Source organism: Taudactylus pleione, unplaced genomic scaffold (genome assembly GCF_031769625.1).
Source record: "Taudactylus pleione unplaced genomic scaffold, aTauple2 ptg000436l, whole genome shotgun sequence".
NCBI classification, from domain to species: Eukaryota; Metazoa; Chordata; class Amphibia; order Anura; family Myobatrachidae; genus Taudactylus; species Taudactylus pleione.
Window position 1 is genome coordinate 989,794 of NW_028284838.1, and position 15,715 is coordinate 1,005,508.

Sequence of the window (15,715 nt, forward strand, 5' to 3'; positions counted from 1 at the left end):
AACAACACTACAAAACCCCCCCCAAAAAACAAAATATTACAAAACACATACCATCAGAGCGTTCTAACAAAGCACCCGATGGAGATGGTGCAAGAGATGGTGCAGGAGATGGGGAGTAAGTTGGAGTTCTGGGAATGGTGGGAGGGGAAATGGAGTGCAAAACATCAAAGGGAGGGGATATTTGGGATGAGGACTCGGGCACGGGAGTGGAGATTTGGGATGAGTGGGCAGGGGAGGGAGGAATACTAGGGGAGGTTTGGAAGAGGGAGGGAGGGTTACTGGGGGAATATGGTGGTGGGGAGGGAGGGCTGGGTTGAGCGGATGGGGAAGGTGAGGGGGAGGGCTGCAGGTTGGGCCCTGCATTTCCTCCAAATCTGTGGGCCCTTCTCTGTCTCCGCTGTGTTTCTAAAATTTAAAGATATTAAAAAAAAAAAGTTTAGTTTTCACTTTCGGGTACACAATACAAGTACACTTTACACATTCAGGACAATAGGGACAACATACAGGAGGTTTTTTTTACATTTACTAAAAGAATTGGAAAAGGAACATACATTTTTAACAGTTCACTAATTATAACATTTATACAAACGCATACTTACGTCTGCATAGTTGTGCCCGCAAATTTCGCAAAAGGACTGGCGACCGGCGGCGCAGATCCGACCACCGCTTCTCTAGTTGCGCTATATTGCGCCTGTATCCAGCACTGCGAAGGGCTCGCCTCACCTCCGCCTAGGCCGCCCGCTTTATGCGGTTTGAAATTGGAGGCTGGGCGGTCGTAATCCACCTGTCCATGATCTGAAATTCCCGACGGGTAAAGGCCGCAGCTCTCATGATGGCAATGGCCGATTTTACAGAAAACATGCAATATACATGGGGTAAAATAAAGATGATTGGCTAAAATATTTACTCAGTTTCCAAAAAAAACCCCACTATTGGCCAATCCTTTAATCATGTGACCCGAAAAATAAGGTCAGATTTGATTGGATAAAACACGCAGTGTGCATTTGCAAACATAAGAGTGCAAATGATCCCAACGCAAAATGCACATGCATTTTTAAAGTTAACACAATTAGCAACAGTACATTCACAGATAATAAACATTACTTTGTTTTGGAAATTTTGGAAAAAAAAGAGAACGCAGAAAACACCCACGAAAAAAACAATAAAGTTTATTGACACATGAAAAAAAACTGGTTAAAAAGAACAGCAAGAGTTAAACAATCTTAATTAGATAATTGACAACAAGCTAATAACAAGCTGATCGATAGTCCAGGTAAACATGACATGTGACCATCAATACAATACATACGGCCGCAAACATCAGAACATTATTAGCATACAGCGACTGACAGCGCCTGACTATGATTGTCTCGGTCGTTAGATCAGATCAGTCGGTAGCTAGAGGAGGTGCAGTGCTAACGAATGGGCGTCACTTAGTTTACGATCGACCTGCCGTACGATCGGATTTTGCGGTCGTAGCCCGTATGACCGTGCGGCTGCTACGACCGACTCTGAATGAGGTCCTGAGACTCAAAGTAAATAAGGCCTTAGATACCCCCTTACTATTACTGTGGTTCATGTTGCATTGAAAACATTCCATGAGGCATTAGCCCTGATCTTGATGTTTTTACATTTGCGTTCTCTATATTTTTATAGTAAAACCTATCTTGCTGCTATAACCCACATCTCAGTTGACAACTCCTTCCCTTAAAGCTCTATGCAGTAATAATAGACAACTTGTTGAAACTGATCTTACCTGAGTTATATATTGGACCAAGTAGAGTTTGTACCTATGTATGAGGTGAGGAATAACAGAATCAGAACCATGGACAGAACTTGCTTTGCTTATAAACATTATAACTTGATGATGCGCTTGTCAACGGATGCTAAACTCATTCATCAGGACAGACTGGGTGTTTATGTGGCATAAGTTTAAGGGAAGACTGTTAGACAACTCCATTTTGGCACCAGTAATTGCTCTGTACTCCCCAAAAGTTAGAATGAAAATTGACAGACTTAATTTAGGTTATTTGACTATTACAAACAGAACTAGGCAAATTAGCCCCTATTCCATTTAAATTCATGCAACGGCATTCAAACGCACTGGCACCCCTGCGTTTCGCCAACCACCTCCCCGTCACCACCCACAAATGGCACTTCCTGTCAATCACTCTGCGATGGGTCTGTGTGGTACGCAACAATCGGCCGATTGCGTGCGTAATCACAGTTGCGATCGTTAATGAATCAGCATTATTTGCACCCCCATTAACACATTCCGCCATCCTGCCAGCACCCATTAACCAATTTCCCCCACACAGTATCCGCTAATCTATTCCTATCCAATAACCCATTAATCAATCCCCCCCACGAGCACCCATTAACCCATCTCTCCCTGATTCATTATCAATCTACCCTCCCAGCATCCATTAGCATATTAATTCACCCTATCAGCTCCCATATAGCTCCCCTCATACAGCACCCATTAATACACTCACTTAGCACCTATTAACTCCGCCCCACCCACCATTCAATAACCCATTCATTGATCAATTTCCACAGCACAGTGCAAATTAACACATTCACCCCTCCATACATACCACACACATACACACATACGTCATAGTGTAAACCCCTCCTCCCCAGTTTTATCCTCTGTGCCCTCAGAGAAGGATAATTACCCCATGGGGCCCCAGGCAAGATACAGGTCAGCTCTGCCAAAATACCTCAGGAAGTGACCTGTAGAATTACAGTATGTATTATTGTGGCAAATCATCCAAATTAATATTGTAAAAAACAATGTTGCAACAATAATATATAAATGTAAATAGCAGTTGAATGTACCCCATTGGAGTAAGATGCCATCTTACTCCGGATGTCCATTTACATATTTAGACCCATCGACTACCCCAGCTATATCATGCCCTCTTTTACATACTTGTGCAGCTGACAACAGTTGCACGGACATCTATCATAGTGGAAGGTTCCTCTAGACTAGAGTAAGTAACAAAGGTAATCTCATGCGACTAAGCATCCCAAAAAACCCAATCAAAAAGACTAATCTGTGCATGCATTGTGTTACTGCTACAACCATGCTTGTTACTGAGGGAGCCTCACACCTGTGGCAAAACACATTTAGAACAACCCCTATACAGAAGACTATGCATCATTTAGCACGAACCGTGAGTCTGCAATCGTACGCACCCTCTTGCTGCGAAATTATACAAATGAATGCACTCACAGAGCAATCGCAGCACTATACCCAGACGCCAACCACTATATAAAGACGCCCACTTCCCATTACATACATCCGCAAGTCAGCAAAAACATTGGTAACATCGAGCAACATCGGAGCCATACGCACAGTTGTAGTTGAGCTGACTCTGACTCACTAACTGCAAACTTCCTGTCGCCATCTAGACCTCTGGCTGCATATGCCCTCGCAAGTGCTTAATTATGCACGCCCCTGTAACCGCATCAAATGCACAGTCACGCCTGTGTTCTTTCGACCACCCCCCCTGTCCACCCCAAAACTGTGATTCCTGTCAATCACTCTGAGATGGCTCTGCGTATCCGCTGCACTTGCTTTCGCAATCGCAGTGGCTGGTTCGTGCACGAGCACTGCGGTGCATATGCATGCGCAGAACGCAAACATCGACCGGGTGCGTGAGTCCGCAGACTTGCGATCTAAGCTGAATGAGGCTCTATAGACACAATGACACGTTTTGTTAATTTTTTAATCCTTAATAGTTATTGTAATAGGAGACCTCTTAACACACTCTGAAGGACAGCGTAAGGCATATGCAATCTGACTGAGCCAGTTTAAACCCCGTGGTTGTGGTAGTAGTATACCTTTAAGAACTTTGATGTTGGTGTCAGTCATTAGTCTTAGCCTATAGGGTGCCTTGGGGGTTTGGCCTTGCTGGTAAATTAGGTCTGTTATCCAACGACTCAGCCTCTTTGTTTCTGCAAATCCCACCCACCCTCCCTGTTTGTTGTGTTTTTTGTTTGTTATGTGTTTTGTGGCGGCAAGAACGGTAGTGTGCTTTTAGTTATACAAATTAGATGGGTGCGCTCTCCTTGTTCAATGATAGGCCAAAAACGTCCCTACAGGGAAATGACACAGCCCCTCCAGGCGTGCTTTTTGCTGGAGAGTTGAACACCAACGAGTGATGTGTTTGGTCTGCGTGTGTTTTGTGGGAGTGTCCGTTCTTTGTTGTCCGCCACCATACTAACTTTAAGCTCACAATCAAGTTCAATTGGCAGCATCTAATTCGATAGCCCAAATTCAATATTTTATTAATTATTAATTAATTATTAATAATCTGAAGTCAAATAAATTTGAACTTTAATTTTAAATCCAACTCCTGTTGTCTGTGTGTTTATTTTTAAATAAGTTTTTAGTTGTGTTAAGTCTGTAAGGTATAGTGCACATATCAACCATAGGGAGTTTAACCACTTAACTGATGAATTCTTTTTCCAAAAACCGCACCAAAATGGTCGGTTTCTTTTATGATTGAATTAGGTCATGAACATTATTTTAAACTTATCCATCAGTATTTTATTTTAAAAATGTTTTTTTAAAACACAGTATACCATAAAAATAGCAATTTTTATGTTATACTGTAGTGGTGGCCATTGACGGCTGTGCCATCAATTGTTTTGCGATTGGTCGAGGAGATCTGTGTAGACCACAACTGCCGATGTTTCCTAAACATCGATTGAGGGTTGCCATCGATGGTGCAACATTGATGGCCACCAGCAATGGCAAACCCACTTGTTTTCAGTCAGACCATTGATGGTTTACAAACCATCGATGGTCGGTTGCCATCCCTAATCCATCGATCGAGATATATATATATATATATATATATATATATACACACATATAGACATATATACACATATATATATATATATACTGTATATATATATAATTTTATAACTGTTCATATATTGCCATGGGACACATGGGGATGGGGAGGCGGAGCTGAGGCCGGAAAAGAGTGAGCGGGGGCGCCGGGGTACATGGCAGCAGCCGCAGCTACCAGAGCCGCTGCTGCTGCTCTTACACTACACAGTGTTCTTACTGATCACTGTGTTCCGGAACCGCAGCGGTTGGATGTCCCGCTAGCGGCCCGGAGACATAGCAGCGGCGGCGGGTACCAGAGCCACCGCTGCTGCTCGTCCACACACAGCTACTGCTTCTGACGGTCCGGCTGCCCAATCACTGCTGGCCACAGTGATCGAGTCACAGCAGCAGCAGCGGCTACATGAGCCGTGGCTGCTGCTTCTAGCGGGTGCCGCCGGTGCCCGATCACTGTGGCCAGCAGTGATTGGGACACAAAGGAGGAGGAGGCACAGGTGTAGAGGGACCAGCAGGTCCCTCTGAGGTGGGCAGCTGCTGGAAGTTAACTTCCAGCATGCCGCCCACTGTGTGTTCCTGACTGGTCGTATCAGATACGACCATGTCAGGGAAAACCCTGTCTGGTATGGTCGTATCTGATACGACCATGCCAGGCAAGTGGTTAAGGAACATATAGTAAGTGAGGACCCCAAGCTTACCATGCAGAAATGGTGTGAGCTCAAAGAGAAGTCATCTAAGCACAATTTATGTACCATCAGCAAGCACATCAACATGAACAGAAATATTGACACAATGTATTTAAAAAAGTTTATTACTATCACACTGTGTTTAACATCTTATGTCCTTTTTCTCATGGAATGACAGATCAACATTACACTCTGCACTATAGAATATTTTTGGGAGTTAAACTTATTACTAAATTTGACATCAAGAACATGTAGACCATGTATGTAAATAATACATCACATCACTGAATGATGGGGCTGATTCAGTAAGGATCGCTATTGCGATCACAATAGCGATTATGCACGCAGTCTCACTACAAAGATATGCTAATGATTGCAGTCGCAATGCCATATGCAGTCTAAAACAAGGCTAAATCACAGGAGATCCACTGTCTGCTGCCTGCCCTGACCTTGGCTACATCCCAGGAGATGCACTTTCTGCCGCCTGCCCCGACCTCTGCTGTGTTCCTGGAGATGCACTGTCTGCCGCCAGCCCCGACCTCAGCTAAGTCCCAGGAAATGCACTATTGATTATTTTACTGAATTATATACATTGCTCACTTAAAATAAAGTTTAAAATATAAATAAAGCTGGCTTGCTCAAATATATGTGGATTTACTTTGTCTCAACCCCATAACAGGAAAACTGTGGAAGGAATAAATCAAGGCATGGTATGGCTAAAATAAGCTTTATACTTAAAATGTCAAACGAGATGTGTTTAGAAATGGTGTACATTATATAATCTAATGGAAATCTAAGAGGGCCTGATTCAGATGTGTATGTAATGTCGATGCCGCATGCATCCGAGCTACACTTCACATATGTACCGGTGGTCAGCACTCAGATATGCAGAATGAATCTGGATGTAAGAGCCCTGAATTTCAGTGGGCATTATAGGGAGGTAACAGGGGGTGGTTAGGCAGATGCCGACGTGCCATGGAGGGTCATGGTCAGCGACTGTGTCCAAAGCAGCAGTTTCACTGACACCGACGACCATGTTTAGATGAAGATTCTGCGCCTCTATAGGGCTGGTGCAATATTTGATGTTGTGACCGATGGTGCATATTGAATATTCTAGTTAATTTTTAAACAAAAGATGCACTTTACAACTCTATATTACAATCAGGGCTTCATCTATACTTTGATGCCTTTTTAGCTGCACACATTAATATATAGATTCTGTTGCAAAAGATTTTGGTTATATGAGATTAATTTTAGATGCTTTTAGTACTATGTAGTAGCATATAAAATATATAATATGATGTAAGGCTAATCAACTTGTGTTGCGGTTCAGATCCCGACAGTGGCAACCCGGCAGGGTTGAAAATCCCAATCGTCAAAAGGTAAGTATCCACTAACCCTATTCTACCCCCTAACCCTCCCTTAGGGGTGCCTAACCCTAACCTCCCCCCCCAAGTGCCTAAACCTAACCTCCCTTTCCTTGCAGCCTAAACCTATGTCCCCTGGGGGTGCCTAACCCTAACCCACCCTTACAATGGGGGCCTATGGACAGGGGAGTTGGGCGGGTTATGCAAAACATCCCATAAGTATATATTTTTAAAAATAAAATATTTAAATATATTTGAAAAAAGTACCTTTTCAACTTAATTAAATAAAAAAAATACCCGGCAATCTCTGTGCGGTTTTGACAAAAAAAATAATTGTTAGTTAAGTGGTTAATACACTCACTTAGCACCTATTAATGCTGCCTAATCCACCACTCAATTACACATTCGTTGATCGATTTCCACCACACAGTGCCCATTAACACATTCAACCCCCCTATACACACACACACACACACACACACATACATACACAAGCATATATACATAGACACACACGTATACATGCACACACAAACATATACACACGCACACACACACAAGCATATACATACACACACATATACATAGACACACACATATACATGCACACACAAACATACACACAGACACATATACACACACATATAGATACACACACACACATCAATCATTAATTGATTCTCTTCACCTTGAAGCCATTAAAGAAAGAACTTACCAGGGTCCATCCAGCAGCCGATCCTTGTCTAGGGGAGGAGCTTGTAACTGACAGGCTCAGGAGGACCCATGTGATGAAGAGGACTGGTGTAGAGGGAAGGGGTTGCCACCACACTGCCTGCACACTGCACTGCTCTAAGCACTGATCTCACTGAGAAGTGAGAGTGCAAGTCCAGTACTGGAACCTGAGGAGGCAGGGGCCTTGTCAATGCTATCAGTCTCCTGTGGGCCTATTTTCAATGGGGGCCTGGAGCTGCAGCTCCACCCGCCCCATTGTTAATCCGGCTCTGAGGCTAATAGAGTATTTATGAAACTGGGTAGCACATGAAAGACTTATACTGACAAAAGATGATTATGATTATGATGTCACCAATGGTAAAACCACAAACGTAATCACACATCTATTGTGTCACCCCTTACAAGATTTTGAGCAACCTAAAAACTTTTTGTCACCTAATTTTTTCCTTTGTCTTCAGAGTCCTGTAACGGACCACACCCCCAGTTACATCATTCTAGTGTTGTAAGATCCACTACTTGTCAACGAGCCTCATGCTTCTCTACAATGATATGTTTGTCCCATATGAATACACTTGATAGAAATGGATTTGATGTGAAAGTGGAATTAGGACAAAAATAATGGCTCTGTAGGCATTTAGTGGCAAATTTATATGGTATAGGAAAACTGCTGTGACATATAGATTATTATTTATTCATGTTTTAATAGTTATATGACATGAACAAAAATGGTGAATATTGTAGCACCAACATAGAAATCAGTTGTTAACAAAGAAAACCAATAACAAACTAATATCCTCTGCTAAGTGTGATTGCAAATGTCAAACATTCTACTTTCTTATAATATTACGGGCCAGGTAACAGATTATTTGGGAGTAGGGAAGCCAAACCCGCCTCATTTTTTTAATTCCGTGATTCCCGGGATACCAGGGATTGAGTTGATCAATGAAAATATTATTCATGCCCATAAATTCATGGGCCATGAGTGTTATTTTAAACAAACAAGAATGGTAAATATTTTAACACCAACATAGAAATCAGTTTTTAACAACTGAATGAGTCCTTTTAAAGTAACCAAAACCAATGGCAAACTATTATCATCTGCTCTGTGTGATAGCAAATGCCAAACATTCTAATTTGTCTTGTGTGCTCGTAATATTACGGGCCAGGTAACAAAACAGATTATTTGAGAGAAGGTAATAAAATAACTTTCATGCCTCCCCCCCAGCCAGCCCAGCCCCAAACTAAGAAAAGACATTCAATTGATTCACCCTACTCCAGAGTTCACTTCAGTTGAAGAACAGTCTCTGCAGCAGCACACACAGCCTCTGCAGCACACAGCCTCTGCAGCAGCACACACAGCCTCCTCAGCTTCAGTCCACTCAGCAAGTCAGCAGAACAGCACAGTTTGGAGAGTGCATGCAGGACCAGCCCAGGCACTTACAGTGACTCCCAGTACAGACCCAGTCCTCCTCCATAGCACTGAGAACAGTCCCAGTCCCTCCCACTCACTGCCACCACTTGGCTGCAGCACTGACTCAGCACTGGGGCAGAGGTCTCCAAGGGCAGGTGCAGCTGTTGAAAGGGTGGGCTGATGTGCGGCTCTGACATCACGCGCAGCTGCACAGCGTGCCAAAGCCTGGACAGTGTCTGTGCCAAATGCTCAGTGCTGCTCGGCTGAATACAGATGTGCTCATGCGCACTGTAATCCCATAAATCTCGGGATTAGAGGCGCCAATTCCGGGATTCAAATCCTGGCATTTTTGGGCCAAAATCCCGGGATTCTGCCGGTTCCAATCCCGGGATTGGTCTCCCTATATATGAGTGATACCCCCTTGTATACTAGACTCTAAATCAGGGGTGGGCAATAAGAGTCCCTCCAGCTGTTGTTGAACTACAAATCCCATCATGTTTTGCAACAGTTTTAGCATGGCCAAATAGCCGACTGTGGCAGGGCATGCTGGGATGTGTAGTTCTACAACATCTGGGGGGCCGCTTATTGCCCACCTCTACTCTAAATCATGCCATGTGTTTCTTCTTCCTGATATATTAGAAATCAAAAATTAGAGATGATGATATCAAAGAACACCTAGGAATTTTTTAAGGAGAGCAAACTGGAAGTATAGAATCAGAGTTTAAAATAGGTACCATAGACAATGTAAAAATAAAATTTTGTTACTAGATATATGAATATATGAATATGATTATAACAAATGTGTCCTCTCTTACTATTGCTTCAGTCTCTCCAAACAGCCCCTATTAGCACGACAGGTCCCGTGCAACTTGGCCGAGCATCTTCCTCACTCACATTGTGTGTCTAATTTGCATAAATAAAACATCTGGGAGCAACAAAAATACTTTGCTAGCTTACACTTATTTGATATGCAATATTTGTACATCTGTGTGCGACTGCCTCTGAATATGTGTAAAAAGGGCACCGATGTGAGCAGCCGCGGCTATCCCTCACACCGAGTTCCATTGTGCTTAATCTGCGTCTTTGTGAGGAAAGGCAAAGTTGCTATGCTCTGATCACCATTTGCCCAATATATCGATGATTAATACTTAGTAATCAATATTAATGTTATGTGTTGCAATAGGATGAAATTAATTTTTTTTATAAAATCGTGTTGGATAAATTATAAATAGATGTTCTTGATCTAATTCAATCATAAAAAACCCAGACAATTTCTGGGCAGTTTTTGTAAAAAATATTAGCCAGTTCAGTGGTTTACATATGGCATAGATATATTCTTTGGGAAAGTTATATAACTGTACATTGTTGAGATGTAGTTGGCATAGAACCCGATGATGTCAGGTTTGTAATATATATAGTACAAGAATTATTTTTTCAAGATAGTTCTATTCTTCACATTTATCTCTAAAAAATCCTTTAAGGGTGAAATCATAAAGTGTCAGAGTGTTATTAATGATAAATACCATTTGTTATGAATGACAATATTGCAAGTTTATGCATACAATTGTTCATTCAGAACTTAGATTTAAATGATACTACAGCTTTCAGTCTTTAAAATAATTACTTTCAGCATATTAATTATTTTACAATAAGCAGGGTGTGTTGGTTTTATCTACACTCCTACTGGTCTATTCATTATCTTAATTATCGGTGTCTCGTCACAAGCTCCGGAGCAATTCATCATTGCTCCAGCGCGGAGACAGTTGTCTCCATGGAACTTTTCATTGCTCCTTCATTGCTCCTTTAAAAGCAGGGAATCTTTTCACTTCTCCTTTTGGAGCAGTGACACAAGTGTGCTACCTACAGGCCATGCATGCGCACAAGAGCCCCAATGTCCAGGGGAAGCAGCTGACATGGGCAGAGGTATCCAAAAGGTTCCCTCTTCTCAACCTGGACCTCCTTCCCATAGGGAAGGAACAGGTTGGTTGCAACGAGCTGGAGGAAACGCCATCTGAAGATGACAAATGCTCCCGTAGTCAAGCTCCGAAGATATTATATTTTTGGAGCTTGATGAATTATGTCCCCATAGCCATACTAGTGTATGAGGACAGTGAGCCATTCCGCCAGAGGAAGGTAGGTAGGAGATATCTGTGATATCTCCTGCTTTACTTTCTTGATGAATGGTCCGATAATTTAATTTCTACAATTGCCGGTGAAATCGTTAATTTTCACCTGCTTTTTTAGAAATTAAGTGTGATGAACAGACCCCTAGTTATGTATTCACAAAGGGCAACAATTTGGTTACCTCAGTTTTATTTTTCCATTAATACTGGCACATATTGAAATTGCCCGACTCTTTACTCAGCTGCATATAGCGCTATTTCATTATATTTATTTAATTTTCTACATTTGTAATCTATATCTTTAGAAGTTAAGAGGTACAGGACTTGTAAAGTTCATGGCACATACCGCTAGTGACTACACTGACAGAGAAAATATCTATAATATATGCAATAAAAATAATTCCAAGTCGACACTGCACTGTTAAATGCTTTTAAGTTATGTTACAATAAATGTAGATGGAAATACACATTTTTGCAGTTGGCATGGTCATGTTTACAAAATAATCTACATTAAATCTAATTTTATTCCGGGCAGCTTTCCTGTACAGACTCAGACAATACACAAGTACTTGAGCATTTGAAAGTATTTACATTTTAAATTGTTTTGACATTTGGTAAACCTTTAAAGGAAAGCAAACATTTCCAATGTAAAAAAAATGTAAATATAACTTCCCAGATGACATTCCTGAGAGTTGAATTAAGATGAATGGAAACCACATGTCTGTAACGTTTAATACATAAATACATTAGTTTCAACACATAGTGTCTCAGAAATGTACTCACTAGAACATAGTCTAACTACTGTAGAGACATATAATAGCAGCACTTGATTAATATAAATACCCGGCAATGAAATGTGCACTCTCAAAAGAGAGCTCATTTAGTAATAAGGTTGTTTTTTCTTCCAAACTACACTCAATGTGTGTTCTGATAAAGCCTGTAAGTAATGTTATAAATAATTTAAAATTACAAAACCCAAGCTGCATCGTTTGATTTTGTACTCGTTAACGAGCACCAGCACGTTTCGCATCCCATGAACTCTTTCATCAGAGCCAAGTGTCCAGACAGCTACTGTGTGAGGCAGGGATGTGAGATTTCATACACTGGGACCTGTCAGCAGACACCAGAACATCTTTAAGAACCAGCTTCTCTGACTATAACCAAGTATAAAAGAATGGGGAATGATTGTAATACATTTCTTTAAAAATAGAATATATAAAATAAGTTATAGAAGCATATGGCCATTAAATTAAGAGCATATTCAATCATTCTAAATTGCAACAATAAGTGAGAAATTAAAAGTAGAACTTTGAAAACAATCTGGGGCTCATGCAGCGCTGGAGATATGTCTGTTTGTATTTTTGTAAAATATACATTTCTCTACTGCGATTGTGCACAAAATATGTATATGCATACATCTGTATGCAGATCTTGTGGCATCTTAAAACTGCAATTCCATATGCTTAGGTAGCAGGAATGGAATAGGTAAGGGATGGGCAATCGTAGGCTGAGCACAGAAAGGGTGCGTGAGTGCAGCAGTACCACCACCCAGGCTGCAAATAGCCATCGTTATCCCATTGGCACCTGTATTTGGCTTGCAGGATGCCTGGAAAGTCACCTTACAGTCACCTTACAGCCTGAAGATCTGCCCGAGAGCCACCAGGCAGGTACTTAGGACATGCATACCCGCTTTGGATTGGAGAGTTCCGCTTTTCAGGGATTGTTCTGACCTTCCACAGGCCAAAGTGTCCCACAGGAAGGGTAGAGTTAGGGGGAGCACTTTCAAAGTGGGTGGGTACATGGCATGCACTTTAGAGAGTGCGAGGAAGGGCCTGGGGGGCAGCTCGGCATCTCCGCGAGTTTTGGGCAAACCCCCAGAGTGATTAAAATGGGGGCGTGCCTCCAGGCCACACCCCTCCCAGTGAGGCCACACACCCTTTTAGGGGGTGCAGAATGTCCCGAATTTTAACTCACAAAAGTTGGGGGGGTATGTCTTAGTTTGCTGGTCCGAGCGCCCTCTTCTTGACGTTGTGGAAAGGGGTGGGAGGGGGCATGGCTGGACCAGGACACAATATTGCCTATTGCCCTGTGTATGGTGCTGTGTTCAAGTAATTGTGACTGTGGTAGATCTAGATACAGACATATTTACACCTATCAGGAGACGTATCTCTTGCAGGTGCTAGAGGGCTGGAGCAATAATATGCAGTGATGATGCTGACATTTGTCAGCACTAGCTAACAACTTCTGATTGGCTCAGTAATAACCCTCCCCCTGATAGTTCTTAATTCACTAGTGTGGCTACCATTTTATGTGAAATTATGGTTGTCTATGTGCATTTGTACTTGCAATTAATTAAGTTACAATGAAAATACAATTATATTTATTTCTTATATAGCGCAGCATATGCTGTTGCGCTTTTCCAATTGGAAAAAACATGAAAAGAAACTGGGTGTGTTAACAGACAGACAAAGGTATGAGGGCCCTGCTCGCAAGCTTACAACTTTCACCATTATTATTAATACTGTTCAGATACTATTCACATTCTATATGATACTTCATATTGTGTACAAATAGGGTAATTATTATCCACACAATCAGCTATTAGGGACTATTGATCATTAGATTAGGCATAACTGCTGCTGGTTCACCATGTGCATGCTAGACTTCCCAGCGAGCAGCTGGTTATAGTTAGTAAAAAGTGCTTTTTTTGTTCATTATGTAAGAGTTATGAATCATGTACCTTGAAAACCCTGACAAAGATTATATGAACTTTAAGATGATCTGTCACCATTAACACATTTTCAGATTTCTCATGAGCTATTACTGACTAACCGTAATTCGTACTAGCCAGGTTCCAGGTGATTTTTACTTATTTATTGGGTATATATTTTACCAAATACCACAAAATCCGGTGATGACATTCTTCTGAACCTGCAATAGAATTCCCTAGAGAGGGTGGGACTGCAAATATTCTAGTATGATTGCAAGAAAATAGTTATCCTTACATTTGTAATTTTTATACAGAAATAAACAATGGTTGATGGTTTCAAAATATCAGCATTGATTCCTTTGGTCAAGACATATCTGCTCGATGAAAATATGTACATGGAGGAGAAGGGAGCCAAGGACAAAACCTTGCGGGCCCCAATGGAAATGGGAGGTGCAAGGGAGTTGGGGGTGGGTGTATAACTGTATATACACAGAAGGAGCAGTTGAAATGTTTCAAGCTAAGAACCATCACATACATAGAAGTACAATGTTTAGTTTAGACAGTTAAATCCTATATTAAGATCATGTTCCTTCTCTCTTACACAGATAAGCCAAGTTTGTTTTATTAAAGCACCAGTTACAAAGTAATTACTTGTTCACATAGGCTTTTTCTTTTACTCACTTTTTTAATTTTTCCTTTTCAATGCTTTACTTTTTGTTATTTTTTTTCTATGTTTTGAGAGGCTTTTGTTTGCTTTGACAGTAACAGGAACATATTAGAGACACCATATCTGGATAAAGGGATTTGAAATGGACTCTTGTTCCAATCAAGCCTGAAAGCACTGCTAGTCTGGAAGCACAGAGTCTTATGAGCCCAAGAACCTCCGCAAGGTGGTGTGGACTTTTGTGACCGTCATGGACCCCTGTACAAGCTTAGAATGAGATTGATTAGGAAAATACAACACTTGCACTCTTGTGTGAGCCACTGAAGGTATACTAGTGTTGGAGTGGCACAGTAGAGAAGAGCGGTTTAAGCCTCGATGGAGCTACAGGACTGCTGAAGCAACTCGCCCCCTCACATCTCATTGATTTGACCCCTGAGAGCGTATCCAGAAGGAATCCAGAAGGAAGATACAGGCATGGGGTGCTGCTGCGCCGGGCATGGGGAAGGGGTGTGGCCTAATCATAGGAGGCATGGCCATGCCCCCTTAGGAGGGGGAGGGGCAGCTGTGAGTCCCTCAGCCTGGTGCAAAGCCAGTGGGGGGGCCCAATCAGTGTGATCACCCCCCCACAGACATAGGAGACCGCTGCTGCTGTGAGGTAAGAGGGAGGGTAGGCCGTGCTGGACCTGGGCACCCGCCGCATCCCTCCAGCAAGCCCGGGTAATTAGTACCCGCCCCCCCTCTCGGCGCCCCTGAATACAGAAACACTGGAGCACAAGAATATCCAGCATCCAGGAGCCGTAGTTCTACATAGATTGGATGAACTTCAGGCAATGGGTGAGTGCACAGTAGCTGTTAAGATGCCTGGCCACGATTAGTTTATGCCACTCAGCTCTCTGGACATCCAGGAATGGAATTAATCAGTTGCACATGGATGTAAAAGCAAGATGATGTCCGCCCATGAATCCCATTCCGGCAACCCCTGCTGCAAGGGAAAGAGGACTTAGTGACCAACCAGACCCAGTAAGTAGAGTAAAAGTAGTAAAAGATCCTCTGCAAAAGCAGATGCTTTAATCTCTAGAGCTCTGACAAGGATCCTCTTCCAGTAGACCTCTCTAAATAATGTATGAATCAAAAGGTCTAAGGCTATATTAAAAAACA